General features: G+C 42.8%; 1 long non-coding RNA gene and 2 other non-coding genes across 3 annotated transcripts; 1 reads left to right on the forward strand and 2 right to left on the reverse strand.

The window, feature by feature from the left end:
• Positions 1 to 567: 567 nt before the first annotated feature.
• On the forward strand, positions 568 to 651 carry TRNAL-CAG (transfer RNA leucine (anticodon CAG)). Its single transcript has one exon. It is a non-coding gene; the product is annotated as a tRNA-Leu (tRNA).
• Positions 652 to 1,320: 669 nt separating this feature from the next.
• Positions 1,321 to 15,691, reverse strand: LOC123749180 (uncharacterized). The gene is made up of 4 exons (XR_011230969.1): positions 15,402 to 15,691; positions 5,785 to 5,868; positions 4,641 to 4,821; positions 1,321 to 2,034 (listed from the first exon to the last, which is right to left on the reverse strand). It is a non-coding gene; the product is annotated as an uncharacterized lncRNA (long non-coding RNA).
• On the reverse strand, positions 2,233 to 2,305 carry TRNAR-CCU (transfer RNA arginine (anticodon CCU)). The gene has a single exon. It is a non-coding gene; the product is annotated as a tRNA-Arg (tRNA).
• Positions 15,692 to 16,234: the final 543 nt, after the last annotated feature.

Genomic DNA, 16,234 nt, shown 5'->3' on the forward strand with positions numbered 1-16,234 from the left:
CTGCAGGTCAAGTCCAGGGCTGCAGGTCACATCCAGGGCTGCAGGTCAAGTCCAGGGCTGCAGGTCACGTCCAGGGCTGCAGGTTAAGTCCAGGACCGCAGGTCAAGTCCAGGGCTGCAGGTCACGTCCAGGGCTGCAGGTCACGTCCAGGGCTGCAGGTCACGTCCAGGGCTGCAGGTCACGTCCAGGGCTACAGGTAACGCTAGACGACACCCACTACCTTAATTAAGAAACTTCTAGCTCGGGCTGCCCGAAACGCTGCGCGTACTAGTGGCTTTACAAGATTATAATTACCATATTATGTATCCTCACATTCACAATGTGCCTTCTTCTATATGCATAAATAAATAAATAAATAAATAAATAAATAAATAAATAAATAAATAAATAAATAAATAAATAAATAAATAAATAAATATGTACTCCATGTTGTCCAAACATGAGGCAGGCTACATAAAAAAAAAAAAAAATCTACAGTATACAGTATACAGTCTACAGTATACAGTATACAGTATACAGTATACAGTATAGCATCTACAGTATATTGTACTTTTCACTCCGTTCATAGTCAGGATGGCCGAGCGGTCCAAGGCGCTGCGTTCAGGTCGCAGTCCGGTCTTCCGGGCGTGGGTTCGAATCCCACTTCTGACATGAGTGCTTTTATTTTTTTTCTCTCTCGTCCGGACTTTTGATCATGGGTTCGAGTCCCACTTTCGACTTTCTTTTTTTTTTTAAAGGCCTGTAGTTGTGTTTAATACATATATATATACGTTAATGTAGGGTTTGTGCGATGTGTGTGTATGTATGTGCTTGAATGTTTGTGCATTCAAGTACAATCACAATGAAGGATCACACTTCAACTTATGCGTCTAATCGACGCATCGACGTCACGCATGTGCGTCGACGTCAATGGCGTCTAATATAATAACACCTGCAGAACGAACACTAAATTTTGTTTTAAGGTGGTTGAATTTCGTCACACGCATAATAGCACGCTGGATACGTGTTATGTGGTCCAAGGTTCGATTCCCGGCGCAGGCGGAAACAGATGGACAGAGTTTCTTTCATCCTAATGCCCCCTGTCAGCTAGCAGTGAATAAGTACCTGGGAGTTAGACAGCTGTTACGGGCTGCTTCCTGGTGTGTGTGTGTGTGTGTGTGTGTGTGTGTGTGTGTGTGTGTGTGTGTGTGTGTGTGTGTGTGTGTGTGTGAAAAGAAATTAGTAGTTAGTAACAGTTGATTGATTGAAAGTTGAGAGGCGGGACGAAAGAGCAGAGCTCAATCCCGCAAGGACAACTAGGTGAGTACACACACACACACACACACATACACACACACACACACACACACACACACACACACACACACACACACACACACACACACACACACACACACACACACACACACACACACACACACAAACACACACACACACACACACACACACACACACACACACACACAGAATCAGAGTAAGGAAATCGTTCTACATTACATTTACAGTGACCCTATATTACAGCTAAGATACCTTACCTTACATATACAAACAAATAAATGTTTGTAAAGGCTAAAGTAAAGTAAATTACAAGGCTGGGAGGTAGGTCAAGCGAGAGGGTAAAACTGTACACATAATAAAGATTACACAGACGACGCCAAAATTAACGAGGGACTTAAAACCTGAGGAAAGTCACGAGGGACTTGTGATCCTGTGGTCCCGGGTTCGATCCCAGGCGCCGGCGAGAAACAATGGGGCAGAGTTTCTTTGACCCTATGCCCTTGTTACCTAGCAGTAAAATAGGTACCTGGGTGTTAGTCAGCTGTCACGGGCTGCTTCCTGGGGGTGGAGGGCTGGTCGAGGACCGGGCCGCGGGGACACTAAAAAGCCCCGAAATCATCTCAAGATAACAAGAGCTGTATGGAGTACTGCATGAACCCCCACAACACCACCAACCTTCAGGAGCGACCCACACATAAATATGTACTCGTATGTGTGACCTCAAGGAGCGTCTGGTAAGTAGGATGGGAGAGGGAGCTGGGAAAGCAGAAGAGAGGTACATAATAAATGTAAGACGCTTATAAAATCTTAAAATCTTATAAATCTTAAAATCTTATAAATCTTAAAATCTTATAAATCTTAAAATCTTATAAATCTTAAACAACACCTTACGATGATTTCGTGACTCCACGTCGTCACCGCAGGCTCGACTAGGCCTGTTAAAATTTCCACAGTAACCCCTGGTGGGACTCGAACCCACAATCCTTGGCTTAGGAGGCCAATGCCTTATCCATTGGGCCACAGGGGCGGACAACAAATTTGGGAAGAGATAATTGTTTCGTGAAGGGAATATATTATTCCAGTACTATCTACAGAGATCAGATTCAGATTCAGATTCAGATGTTTATTCAGGTAAGGTATATACATACAAGTGATGTTACATTAATGGATTGATATATAGATAGAGCTAGTACATACAATGCCTAAAGCCACTATTACGCAATGCGTTTCGGGCAAATCATAACTAAACACAATGATATCGGCGGTATATGGGAAGTTTGTAGACGTAAACGACGGCACTTAGAAAGTTCTAAAACAGTTATGTTTCAAGACAACGCACCCGTCACTACGAATTAGGAAAACACTATTTGTCAAATATTGATACTGTTCTTAAAAGATTTCCCCATTTTGCACCCGTTAGATAACGTAAGCTTTTAAGGGTTGACAGATGTTAATCTTCTTGTTTGAGGAGCTGTTCACTTGAGACAGTTAAGCAAGTCCCAGCTGTGTCTGGGTACAAGTGACAGGATGAACAACCCAGCGGGTTTTCTTCCTTTTGGGGAGTGTTGTACATGCTGCTATGACGGTGTGTCCACTCACAAGATGAGTGGCGCTGCCCAATAAACTCGCTCCTCGGGGCAAAATTTAAAATTTAAATTTAAATCCACACCTTGTGAAGCATACAAAAAAAAACTTATAATCATAGATATTTACAACAACATTGAGCTAATGGAACAAAATCAAACACTGCTAGAGGAGCCAAGGAGCAGATATTGGGATCATCAGCAATATGTACACAACGGATTCATAGAAAACACCGACCTTACCTAACCTTGTTAGTACCTTAAGATAAGCATCTTATTGCTTCGTAATTACAATTATTACCTAACCTATATAGGTATAGGTTAAGTAATAATTGTAATTACGAAGCAATAAGATGCTTATCTTAAGATACTAACAAGGTTAGGTAAGGTCGGTGTTTTCTATGAATCTTTTAATGGGTATCTATTATGTTTAGTATATCACCTATGCACGTAGTTAATAAGTCAATATTGACTTTACGAATTTGCGAGAACGGGTTGCACAACGGTAAAGGAAATAACAAATAAAGTTGTTGAAACTACTGCTTTAACACTGAGAGAGAATGGAACATGACAAGTGCAGATGCAAGTGAGTCGAAGGTGCCTAAATAATTACACACATGCTGTACGGGAGGTCAACATGTGCAATATACGGAAAGAACAAGTCCCGGAAGCCACCTCCTTATGCAATTTCAAGAGCAAATATGCAGCTACATATTTATAAAAAAAAATGCATTATGGATAAAAAAAAGCTAGGAATAAAAGTCACAGAGAGTAATACTTCACCAACCTTCACGTATCACTAAGTGGTAATCAGGCGAGAGCTGTCAGTTCTGTCTCATGCTACTAGCATGGAACCCCACAATCTGATACACCACAACTAGAAAATGTAGACTATCCAAAGACAGTGGAAGTATACCAGATAATAGTGCAAAGTTACGAGATTGATTGATTGATGAAGATTAAGCCACCCAAAAGGTGGCACGGGCATGAATAGCCCGTAAGTGGTGGCCCTTTTAAGCCATTACCAGTATCAAAAGCTGATACTGGAGATCTGTGGAGGTGCGAATGCACCCTGCGTGACGGAAGATGTCTCCCTTGTGAATGTGTTAAGATGAAGATGAAGCCACCCAAAAGGTGGCACGGGCAAAAGTTTCGAGGAATAGACAAAGTGGATAGAGACAGTCTTTATCCAGGTGAGGAGGAATAGAGCGAGAGTCGACAGGTTGAAGTAGAGAACACAGACGCCTGGGAAATCCTCGTATGCAATGAGACAGGTCAACAAGAGGAATGACCTGGAACCAGAGGTGCGTGTGTGTGTGATAGCAACAACGGCAGTTACACAAGAGGCGAGCCCTAGAGCCGAATCTCGCCCCCCCCCCACACCACACCACCACACACCCAACAAGGCTCTGGCACCGTTCACCCGTAGTTCCGGAGGCTGCCACTAGGACCCATCACCACTCTACCTCTATACAATAGCTTAAAGCGAGACACTTATAAAATCTTGGTCCACATCTGATTCACAGCATCGAGTCTGTCTGTAAAACCCGCCAGCAGTCAGCCATATATAACTACACTACTAAAAACCACCCTCATCTCAGGAGTAGTTTAGGCAATACTTCGAATAGCATCACATGCCCAAACAAAAACAGTCTACCAACAACGCCTGGCATTTCCTGGAAGCTGCTCTCAATTATGTGAGAGAAAACGAGCAGCGAGATGAAGGGAGACCTCCTCCATTTAGTACCCACGCTCTGATAGGTATTTATATTTTTTTACCTGAATTTGCCTGAAGTTTCTCATATCTCTAGTGAGTGACCTCGATAGGGACAGGAAGGCGGCGGCTTATCAAAGCTCCTCCCTTTGTTCCAGATCATTTTTTTAAACTGGATTTTGAATTAAAGTGTCTGGGCATTTACGGCTCTCGGAGGGCAGGCAGCTTCACAAAGGGTTCATAGTCCTATAGATGGAAAAAAATAATACATTTTTAGTCCTACATTGTAACCTGAAGATGTTGCCCATTATATTGTTACGTTTAACCTTTTAATAATACCAGGATTTACTTGTTAAAATCTAATCGTATCTGCAATGTCACTCATCCAGTTACTGGTAGTTAGTTGGCCAGAAATGTCTAAGACGGTGGTTACACGAGCCTACAGCATCTTAGCAATGACTTGCCAGATCAAATTCCTCGTGTGAATTAAGCAGCACCAGTACAGTATCCTGATATAGCATAGTTTTATATAGAGATATATATTATTATATATTATATAGAGTATACTGTAGTATAGAAGAAATATCTTTTCTTCTATATTTTCATCTGACGAGAATTACCTTCATTATCGAAGTTAGAAGAATAACAAAATACGCGGCACACTTAAATAACATTAAAGTGTTAACAAATCATGGGCATAAATTGGATAAGATTAGATTTAGGAAAGACCTGGGTAAATATTGGTTCGGTAACAGGGTTGTTAATTTGTGGAACCAATTACCGCGTAGCGTGGTGGAGGTGGAGGTCCCTTGATTGTTTCAAACGTGGGTTGGACAAGTATATGAGTGGGATTGGGTGGTTATAAATAGGAGCTGCCTCGTATGGGCCAATAGGCCCTCTGCAGTTACCTTTATTCTTATGTTCTTAAATTAATAATTAGATTACAGTTAATACAAAAATATAATCAAACGTCTTGGGGTGTAAAACAGGGGGTCAATCCATGCGAGGTTGACCCCCTGACCCCAACACTTCAGGGAGGAGGGGAGAAGAATTATGGGAAGTTGTGGGAAGAGAGAGAGAGAGAGAGAGAGAGAGAGAGAGAGAGAGAGAGAGAGAGAGAGAGAGAGAGAGAGAGAGAGAGAGAGAGAGAGAGAGAGAGGGATTTTTCTCATTGTTACAGTTATAACTTAAATACAATTTAACATTTACCTGTATTTACCTGAAGACCGTCATCTCTTGTGGTCTCGACGAGAGATACGAACCCTGACAGGTCGTTCACAACTATTGAAGCGACTGTAAGATAAAGGTTGACTACTTGAGTGACTGATCAAGCCCAACTGATAATAAGAGACATTCCTTAAAGACAATTCTTAACAATAATAATAATAATAATAATACCAGCAGAGTGACAGTAACGTGGCTGAGAGCAGGTAACCCAACTCTCACATATGATAAGGGTTCGAAACCCTCATTAAGTCGAGACTACGAAATAAAGGCGAGGGAAACCATCATTATTTTATTTATACAAAATATTACAAAGAAACTATATAAATTAAAAAACAGTATGGCTCTTATATAATGCCACTAATCATAGGAACACAAAACATATCTGAGATAAAAAACACGCAACAGATCTATATAATTTTTACGTAAGAATTAATAATATATTGATTTGGAAGCAGTAAATTAACCCTTATGAATGCGACCGCTAACAATACATAAAATCAATATATATTAAAGTTCATGGGCAGTGTCAAAATTACCTTAACGGGTAAAAACCCATTATACAGGAATTAGTATCTTATCAAGTCTGTATATAACTTGCTTAACTTGATGAATGACCGGGTTCAATCCCCGAGGCCATTATGCGCCTCTGTAACTCTTTTCACTACCGCCCACAAGATGGCTATCGGGTGCATATTAAAGGATATGAAAAAAAAAATAGAAGCTGCCTTTAATCTCGGATCTGGAGTTGCTTATTTACTCAAGCGTTCGCGAACGCCTCAGGTCGTAGGTGGAGAATGTAAACATTGTATGTGTGAACGTGTTCATCTCTCCTGACCATCACGATTGCTCTTAAAAGGCAAGACCTGAGTCTTCCCATCTAATGCGTCGCAAATTGTGTTTTTTTTTTTTTTTATGAAATTGATCATTCCGTTAAAATGCAACAAATTGGTAAAAATCAAAGCAAAGTTAATGTTCACGTTTTTAATGCATTAACCTCGCTAGGTTAGGTGGATTGCTTGGGTTCGTACGTTTTTTTGGTTAAGAAAAACAGATGCAGTTTTTACTGACTAGCAAATCTAGAGAACAGCTTGCACAGTGACACTGAAGTTGTTCAACACATCACACTCTCAATAACTCCAACTTACAGCAGCGCTTTGACGTTTCTTTCAGAATATCAAAACACGTCCTTTTAAAGTGTCAGTAGACGAGAACCATTAGACGAATTTCAAGAAAGCAGAACAGTGCAAACTGGAACTAGCAGGCCCATTGATCATCACAATGAAATGTGTCAAGTAAAACATGTGTATTGGACAAGTAACTAAAGCACCAGACACACAGACGTTGTCACAGCTCGAATAAGACCTGGCCACAGGTATATCTCTGGCAGTTTGGCTTGTATAGATGAAGTAAAGTGTGAAATGTGTGGACAAACACTTGCTCAATATTATTTGTTTGGTTATATCAGAACAAAACCACACACACACACACACAAACACACACACACACACACACACACACACACACACACACACACACACACACACACACACACACACACACACACACACACACACACACACACACACACACCATATTTAGCTCCACCAAAGGATCTGTTTTTACTGCCAACGTCACCAGAGCCAAGCGCGGCCCAGCTGATGCCTTGACAGGCGCGTAATCTACGATGACGTCATGGCCGACACACTTGTAAACAAAGCAGGCTTCACGTGGGCGTTTAAATGCCAGATCTCGGCTATAAGGAAGGGGCCAAGTAGACTGATTCGGGTGGTGGAGAGACGGATGGTATTTGCCCGGGAGGGGATGATGGTAGCAGGGATATATGGTGTCTGGATGGTGGTGATGGATAGAAGATGGTGGTGGCTTGGTGGCGGTAATGGTAGTACATATTTTTAGCGTGGAGTTGATTGCCTTATGAAGCCGAGTTTTTTTTTTTAATTCAGGTGTATTGCTTTTGCTGGCCCTGTTCTTCTAGCTGGCCTAAAACAGAGGTGGTAGCGCTTGTTATCATGCCATTCCCTGCAATCATTGCATCTTTGTCATCATTCCATTATCGTCACTATGTCAACATTTCATCATAGGCATCATTCCACCATTCCATCACTGTTTTCATTCCTTCCATGCCAATCCAACCGTGTCATCAAGCTCGCTTTGTTTTTATTATATATGAGCTTATTATCAGTTATGTTTGTTGTTAACGTGATACTTAAATACACACACACACACACACACACACACACACACACACACACACACACACACACACACACACACACACACACACACCACAGTGTCCAGGGACTACTATGTGAGCCTCTGTACCCACACCCCCCACATCCACCCACACCCCCACATCCACCCACACCCCCACATCCACCCACACCCCCACATCCACCCACACCCCCACATCCACCCACACCCCCACATCCACCCACACCCCCCCACATCCACCCACACCCCCCCACATCCACCCACACCCCCCCACATCCACCCACACCCCCACATCCACCCACACCCCCACATCCACCCACACCCCCACATCCACCCACACCCCCCCACATCCACCCACACCCCCCACATCCACCCACACCCCCACATCCACGTCACGTGCCCGTTATGACACCCACCCACACCTCTCTTCACATGTGCAATCTACAATCTACCTCCCCTCTTGTTGCACCTAATGTGTACACTCTCATGTCAGTCGCCTCTCAACACACACACACACACACACACACAAATATATGTGTATATAGGCAGGGGGCCTCGTAGCCTGGTGGATAGCGCGCAGGACTCGTAATTCTGTGGCGCGGGTTCGATTCTCGCACGAGGCAGAAACAAATGGGCAAAGTTTCTTTCACCCTAAGTGCCCCTGTTACCTAGCAGTAAATAGGTACCTGGGAGTTAGTCAGCTGCCACGGGCTGCTTCCTGGGGTGTGTGTGTGTGTGTGTGGTGTGGAAAAAAAAAAAAAAGTAGTTAGTAAACAGTTGATTGACAGTTGAGAGGCGGGCCGAAAGAGCAAAGCTCAACCCCCGCAAAAACACAATTAGTAAACACACACACACACACACACACACACAGACACACACACACACAGACACACACACACACACACACACACACCACCTATGATATCACAGTTGCAACAGTATTGTTTACAAAGGCAATTTTCCTACATGCTACACTCCTTCATGACATCAGCTGGTCATACAGGAGAGGTGAGTCACAGGGGTAGGCTGGGAGAGGTGAGTCACAGGGGTAGGCTGGGAGAGGTGAGTCACAGGGGTAGGCTGGGAGAGGTGAGTCACAGGGGTAGGCTGGGAGAGGTGAGTCACAGGGGTAGGCTGGGAGAGGTGAGTCACAGGGGTAGGCTGGGAGAGGTGAGTCACAGGGGTAGGCTAGGAGACGTGAGTCACAGGGGTAGGCTAGGAGAGGTGAGTCACAGGGGTAGGCTGGGAGAGGTGAGTCACAGGGGTAGGCTGGGAGAGGTGAGTCACAGGGGTAGGCTGGGAGAGGTGAGTCACACGGGTAGGCTGGGAGAGGTGAGTCACAGGGGTAGGCTGGGAGAGGTGAGTCTCAGGGGTAGGCTAGGAGAGGTGAGTCACAGGGGTAGGCTGGGAGAGGTGAGTCACAGGGGTAGGCTGGGAGAGGTGAGTCACAGGGGTAGGCTGGGAGAGGTGAGTCACAGGGGTAGGCTAGGAGAGGTGAGTCACAGGGGTAGGCTGGGAGAGGTGAGTCACAGGGGTAGGCTAGGAGAGGTGAGTCACAGGGGTAGGCTGGGAGAGGTGAGTGACAGGGGTAGGCTGGGAGAGGTGAGTCACAGGGGTAGGCTGGGAGTGGTGATTCACTGAATAGGCGAAACCGAGAGGTGAGCCAAGTCTTGCTATAAGTTTGTTTAATTATTAATTAATTAAATTAAAATAGTTTAAAACACCAGATCTACGTTATGATAAAGCTATAAAATTGAACATGATTTGATCATGTCTTTAAGGTGGATAATATGGGTCTATAATTTCTACCTATAGTCTTTTGTTATCTTTCTCTTCACCGTGAACAGTTTACCTTTGCCGTGTATTTTATCCATCTCTCAGTATTTTATGCATCGTAATCATGTCTCCTCTGGCTCTTCTCTCCTGTGTTTATCGTTTCGGCTCGTTTCCCCTCTCAGAGCAGATGTCGAGTCTCTAGTTGTCTCGTATTGAATCAGTCTTTAAAACAAGTTGTTACATTAGAATTTACTGTACCCGTAGGTGACTGTACCTCGATTTCATATTTATATAGCACAAAAGCAACATCAAAAATATAAAAAAAATATATGTGTATATGATTTGTCGTTTTTCTGTACATATAACACTATCCTTATGATTTTCTTTATGTTCCGTTCCTTGTTATTCCTATTCAAGTAAAAACCATTGCTAGTGACGTCTTTGGAAGTCGTAAATGACACCTAATAGGAATGGTGGTTATGACTTTAACTCTCTAGTGAAGGGGGGGGGGGGGTATGGGGCACAAACTGGTTAAGAACCCCCCTGTTTTAGGGTGTTGTTGGGGGGAAGGGGGGAGGGAGGGGTAGGGGGAGGGGGGAGGGGTATGGGGGGGATGGGGGGTAGGGGGGCGAGGAAGACCTTAGATTGCTTATTACCGTAAGCCACCCACCAAAATAATGTTAGTGCCTGCAGCGACTGTACGAAATATGAATTGTTCCACCCTCAAATAAGTCCATTTTGAACTAACGATAATATAAGTGCTTTTCTTCACACACACAAAACACCAGCTTTTTCCCCGGTTACGAATGTAGCCAATCGCTTCAAATGCCGCGTTCCGAGCCTCGATAATGATAACAGAATTGGAAGATATCAGAGAGATAATGTTGAAATTGCCAAATATGAATGGCCCCCCCCCCCCAAAAAAAAAAAAAGTAAAAAATCTGGGAGTCATGATTACCTGTGATCTTAAAACCCACCAAAATATATGTAAATATATGTAAAATATATAAATATATTTTTATATATGTAAAAAATATATGTAAATATATGTAAATATATGTAAAAAATATATGTAAAAAAGTATTGGGTACGGTAAATAAGATTTTAGGAATTATTTCTGTAAGTTTTCTCAATATATCTTAATGTTTTGTCTTTTACTTTACCTTGCTCTTGTTAGGGCTCTTGAATTACACATTTCAGTTTGGGTCACCGATGTGTAAAGTGAACATCAATTCGCTTGAACGTGTACAAGGTTAATCCAATTACAGCCCTCCTATATGAAGTGAGATTAAGAGCGCTTAATTTGTATCCTCGTCAAATATGATGAATAAAGGAGGGGATTGACATGATTGATGAATACAAATGCATGAAAAAGAGTGAAACGAAAGGGGGGGGATATTAATAAGGCATTAAACATATTAACACCCAATTGAAAACGAAACAATGAACAGAATGGATAAGTTTAGATTAAAAAATTTATCGGTAAATATTCCTTTGTAATTAGGATTGTTGACGCATTTAACAAATTACCGGGTAACATAATGCACGCTGTATAGCCGGAGTGTTTCAAGCGTAGATTACACATATATATAAATGAATCCAATTTCTTTCTTATATTATGCACCCCATACCCAAATGGGGTGATGGTGGAAAGGGTTACAGGAGCACATAATGGGTTCAGGAATTGACGAGTTGGGTGGATGCTAATTGTTGCCTTGCGTGGGCCGGCAGGTTCCACTCCTATGTCTAAGGCTTCAGACTAAGCTGGTGCAAGATCACAGCTGACAGCACACACATATAATAATGTTTATCTTAAGACTTAGCTGAACCAAGATAAGGAAACAACGTGGCAGAAACAAAGGTCAGAGAAACCTTTTCATCAGCTCGTATCCCCTATCTTCCGGCTCTCACTAATTTGTCTCCCTATCCCTTCTCGTCCCCTGTTTATCAATCTTTCTCTTTATCAGTCGTTCTCTTTCTCTCTATGTTGACTTTTTCCTTACATGTGTCCAACCTCTCTCTCTCTCTCTCTCTCTCTCTCTCTCTCTCTCTCTCTCTCTCTCTCTCTCTCTCTCTCTCTCTCTCTCTCTCTCTCTCTCTCTCTCTCTCTCTCTCTCTCTCTCTCTCTCTCTCTCTCTCTCTCTCTCTCTCTCTCTCTCTCTCTCTCTCTCTCTCTCTCTCTCTCTCTCTCTCTCTCTCTCTCTCTCTCTCTCTCTCTCTCTCTCTCTCTCCCTCTCTCTCTCTCTCTCTCTCTCTCTCTCTCTCTCTCTCTCTCTCTCTCTCTCTCTCTCCCTCTCTCTCTCTCTCTGTCTCTCTCCCTCTCTCTCTCTCTCTCTCTCTCTCTCTCTCTCTCTCTCTCTCTCTCTCTCTCTCTCTCTCTCTCTCTCTCTCTCTCCCTCTCTCTCTCTCTCTCTCTCTCTCTCTCTCTCTCTCTCTCTCTCTCTCTCTCTCTCTCTCTCTCTCTCTCTCTCTCTCTCTCTCTCTCTCTCTCTCACACATATTGGGCTGGACGGTAGAGCGACTTTCTCGCTTCATGCAGGTCGGTGTTCAATCCCCAACCGTCCAACTGGTTGAGGTACCATTCCTTCCAATCCCCCCCCCCCTAAGTCCCATCCCAAATCCTTATCCTGACCCCTTCCCAGTGCTATATAGTGGTAATGGCTTGGCGCTTTCCCCTGATACTTCCCTTCTCTCTCACACATATATTTTTCTTTGTAGAATGATATATATACAGAAGGAATGATTCACGCCAAGTACCATTTACATCCCCCATGTCGAGCCGCAGGGGGATATATATATATATATATATATATATATATATATATATATATATATATATATATATATATATATATATATATATGTAATGTCCAATATTGCCATTGATTTCTTGTGCAAGAATTTCATGGTAATGAATTCACGAAACACATTGAGTGGGAAACAAAGGGTACATCATACCGCCTGTTCCACCCGAGCCTTCTCTAAGTCCTCTCCTCTTTCACCCCCACCTTCCCTCCTATTCTTTCCACCTTCCTCACGCCAAATCACTGCCGTCAAATCGACCGACGAGGCACGTGTTGAGCTCTGAGGGATGCAACGGCTTCGGCACGTGACTTGTGCCCCCCCCCCCCCAAAAAAAAAAAAAAACTTCAGCAGATGGCGACAGTTATCTGGGGGTTGGTTATATATGTGAGTGTGTGTATGCTGTATGTATATACATTATTCCTCCTGCGGTGGGTTATATGTGTGTGTGTATGCTGTATGTATATACATTATTCCTCCTGCGGTGGGTTATATGTGTGTGTGTGTATGCTGTATGTACATAAACTGGTAACCACCATATCGTGGATAATCATTTCGTTCACTTCGACCATAACTCTATATGACATCTCGGAGGATTCGAACCCAGGCCGCTGGGATCTTAATATTAACAGCACTGGTACTTTAACTAGTGTACCATGGTGGAGTGGTCTGAATACTAGTGCTGTTGATGGGGGGTAAGAGACTCCTGGCGGCTCGGGTTCGAATCCTCTGAAAGGGGTAAGTTAAAGTGCTATATTTGTACATGGGGGGACCATTCCAGCTTTGATTATATATAAATAATATACATATATATGCGGAAAACCCACAGTGAAATGGGAAAAGATCATCTTTTCCCATTTCACTCTTAAAAACTCTTTAAAAAAAACGTAAAAACTTTAACAAGTTTTTCCGCATACTTATGATCAGTGTTTTGTGATAGTCAATTACATATGTATAAATGTAACTGACATTTATAGGAAAGATTGATATATATATATATATATATATATATATATATATATATATATATATATATATATATATATATATATATATATATATATATATATATATATATATATATATATATATATATAGTCCTGGGGACCATTCAGGCTTGTTTGCATATATATATATATATATATATATATATATATATATATATATATATATATATATATATATATATATATATGTCGTACCTAGTAGCCAGAACTCACTTCTCAGCCTACTATTCAAGGCCCGATTTGCCTAATAAGCCAAGTTTTCCTGAAATAATATATTTACTATAATTTTTTTCTTATGAAATGATAAAGCAACCCTTTTCTCTATGTATGAGGTCAATTTTTTTTTATTGGAGTTAAAATTAACGTAGATATATGACCGAACCTAACCAACCCTACCTAACCTAACCTAACCTATATTTATAGGTAAGGTTAGGTTAGGTAGCCAAAAAAAGCTAGGTTAGGTTAGGTTAGGTAGGTTAGGTAGACGAAAAAACATTAATTCATGAAAACTTGGCTTATTAGGCAAATCGGGCCTTGAATAGTAGGCTGAGAAGTGCGTTCTGGCTATTAGGTACGACATATATATATATATATATAATATGTGTGTTTATATGATTTATAAATGGTTTATATGGGCAATTGGTGACAGGAATTCAGTGTCACCTGTACCCTGAGTTATGATATAGTTTTACTCATGATCTGTCGAGTCTCGTGTGTGTATATTCTCTAACAAGTTCATTTTTGACCAACGTATAAACACGTTGATAACGTGTTTATACGTGAGGGTGCCAATGCTTCCCCGTGCATAGTAGGCATGCAGGCCCCGTGCATAGTAGGTACAGAGGCATGCAGGCCCCGTGCATAGTATAGAGGTATGCAGGCCCCGTGCATAGTATAGAGGCATGCAGGACCCGTGCATAGTATAGAGGCATGCAGGCCCCGTGCATAGTATAGAGGTATGCAGGCCCCGTGCATAGTATAGAGGTATGCAGGCCCCGTGCATAGTATAGAGGCATGCAGGACTCTGTCATACGAATCATCACCCATGTGTTGCAGGCGGAGATACTGGTATACATAGAGCGATGCAGGTGTGGGCGACTCATCCATGCAGGCGGGCGGGCGGGTGGGTGAGTGGGTGGTGGTGGTGGTGGGGGGGATGATGGGGGGCGCGACGCCCCACCATCACGCCAAGAATGCACCTCCCCACCCATGCTATATTAGGTATCCAGTCACCCTACCCGAGGGAGGGCCCGGGGGGGGGTAGATAAATGGGGAAGATAATGGAATGGAGGGCAGGGGGGGGTAATGGAGGGCAGGGGGGGGTAATGGAGGGCAGGGGGGAGTAATGGAGTGCAGGGGGAGGTAATGGAGGGCAGGGGGGAGTAATGGAGTGCAGGGGGAGGTACTGGAGTGCGGAGAGAGGTACTGGAGTGCAGAGAGAGGTACTGGAGTGCAGAGAGAGGTACTGGAGTGCAGAGAGAGGTACTGGAGTGCAGAGAGAGGTACTGGAGTGCAATTTTTTAATTAAATGTTGTAAAAGTATAATATTCATATGACTATGGGTTAATTTTACAGACTGATCTAGACTCCATATATCTGATTGAATGAATTTGGAGGAGACCCGGTTTGTTCCCAACGGTATCTGATGACTTTTCTCTAAAGCACAGATATTCTTCGTCTGTCCGCTATCCCTCAAGATAGCGGACAGACTCCCCAGCACAGAATAGTGGTGCTCAGAAGGAAGAATTAAGAACTTGGACTGACAATCCAATACCAGATACTTACAAAATTCAGAACTGGACAAAAACAAAGTACTGTATCCGGTGCAGGCGATGAGTCACAATAACGTGGCTGAAGTATGTTGACCAGACCACACACTAGAAGTTGAAGGGACGACGACGTTTCGGTCCGTCTCAATCGACTTGAGAATGGTCCAGGACGGACCGAAACGTCATCGTCCTTTCAACTTCTAGTGTGTGGTCTGGTCAACAAAGTACTGTATCCTGTCTCGAAATCCTATTTCGAGAGAAGAAAGGCGAGATTTTGTCCTACTTCTGCCGCTGTGTACCAAGGCGTCCCTGGAACGAAGACAGTTTTTAACACGTTTCTTGAGCACACACTCTTCAGATTTCTAAGAAAAGAAAGAATGTCGGCTTGAGGAAGGATGTAGGATTCAGAACGACAACGTACAATCTTTCCTTAAATACGAGCATCTTCCAATCGGAAATGCGGCTGGTTGCGTCTACACGAAAACGTGGTTGACAGCGCGGGAAAAGCACAATCGTTTTGACCACAGCGGCGCCGCTACCGACGTCAAGATAATCAGTATGTCTAGAGTGAATAATAAGCAGCAGAATTCGCAGAAAAATTAAAAATTATGCTTTGACAAAGATAATTTAGAAAGCGAGTTGACCCAGAGGAGATTGGGAAGGTCAGAATTAGGTAATTAGGAGAACCAAATACTATGTTATATACTATGTAGTATACATAGTATATAACAGAACCATAGTATATAACAGTACCATAGTATATAACAGTACCATAGTATATACTACAGTACCAAATACTTTCTGCCCGAAACGCTTTGTGTAATAGTGGCTTTAGGCATTGTATGTACT

This window comes from Procambarus clarkii, chromosome 40 (assembly GCF_040958095.1).
Source record: "Procambarus clarkii isolate CNS0578487 chromosome 40, FALCON_Pclarkii_2.0, whole genome shotgun sequence".
NCBI classification, from domain to species: Eukaryota; Metazoa; Arthropoda; class Malacostraca; order Decapoda; family Cambaridae; genus Procambarus; species Procambarus clarkii.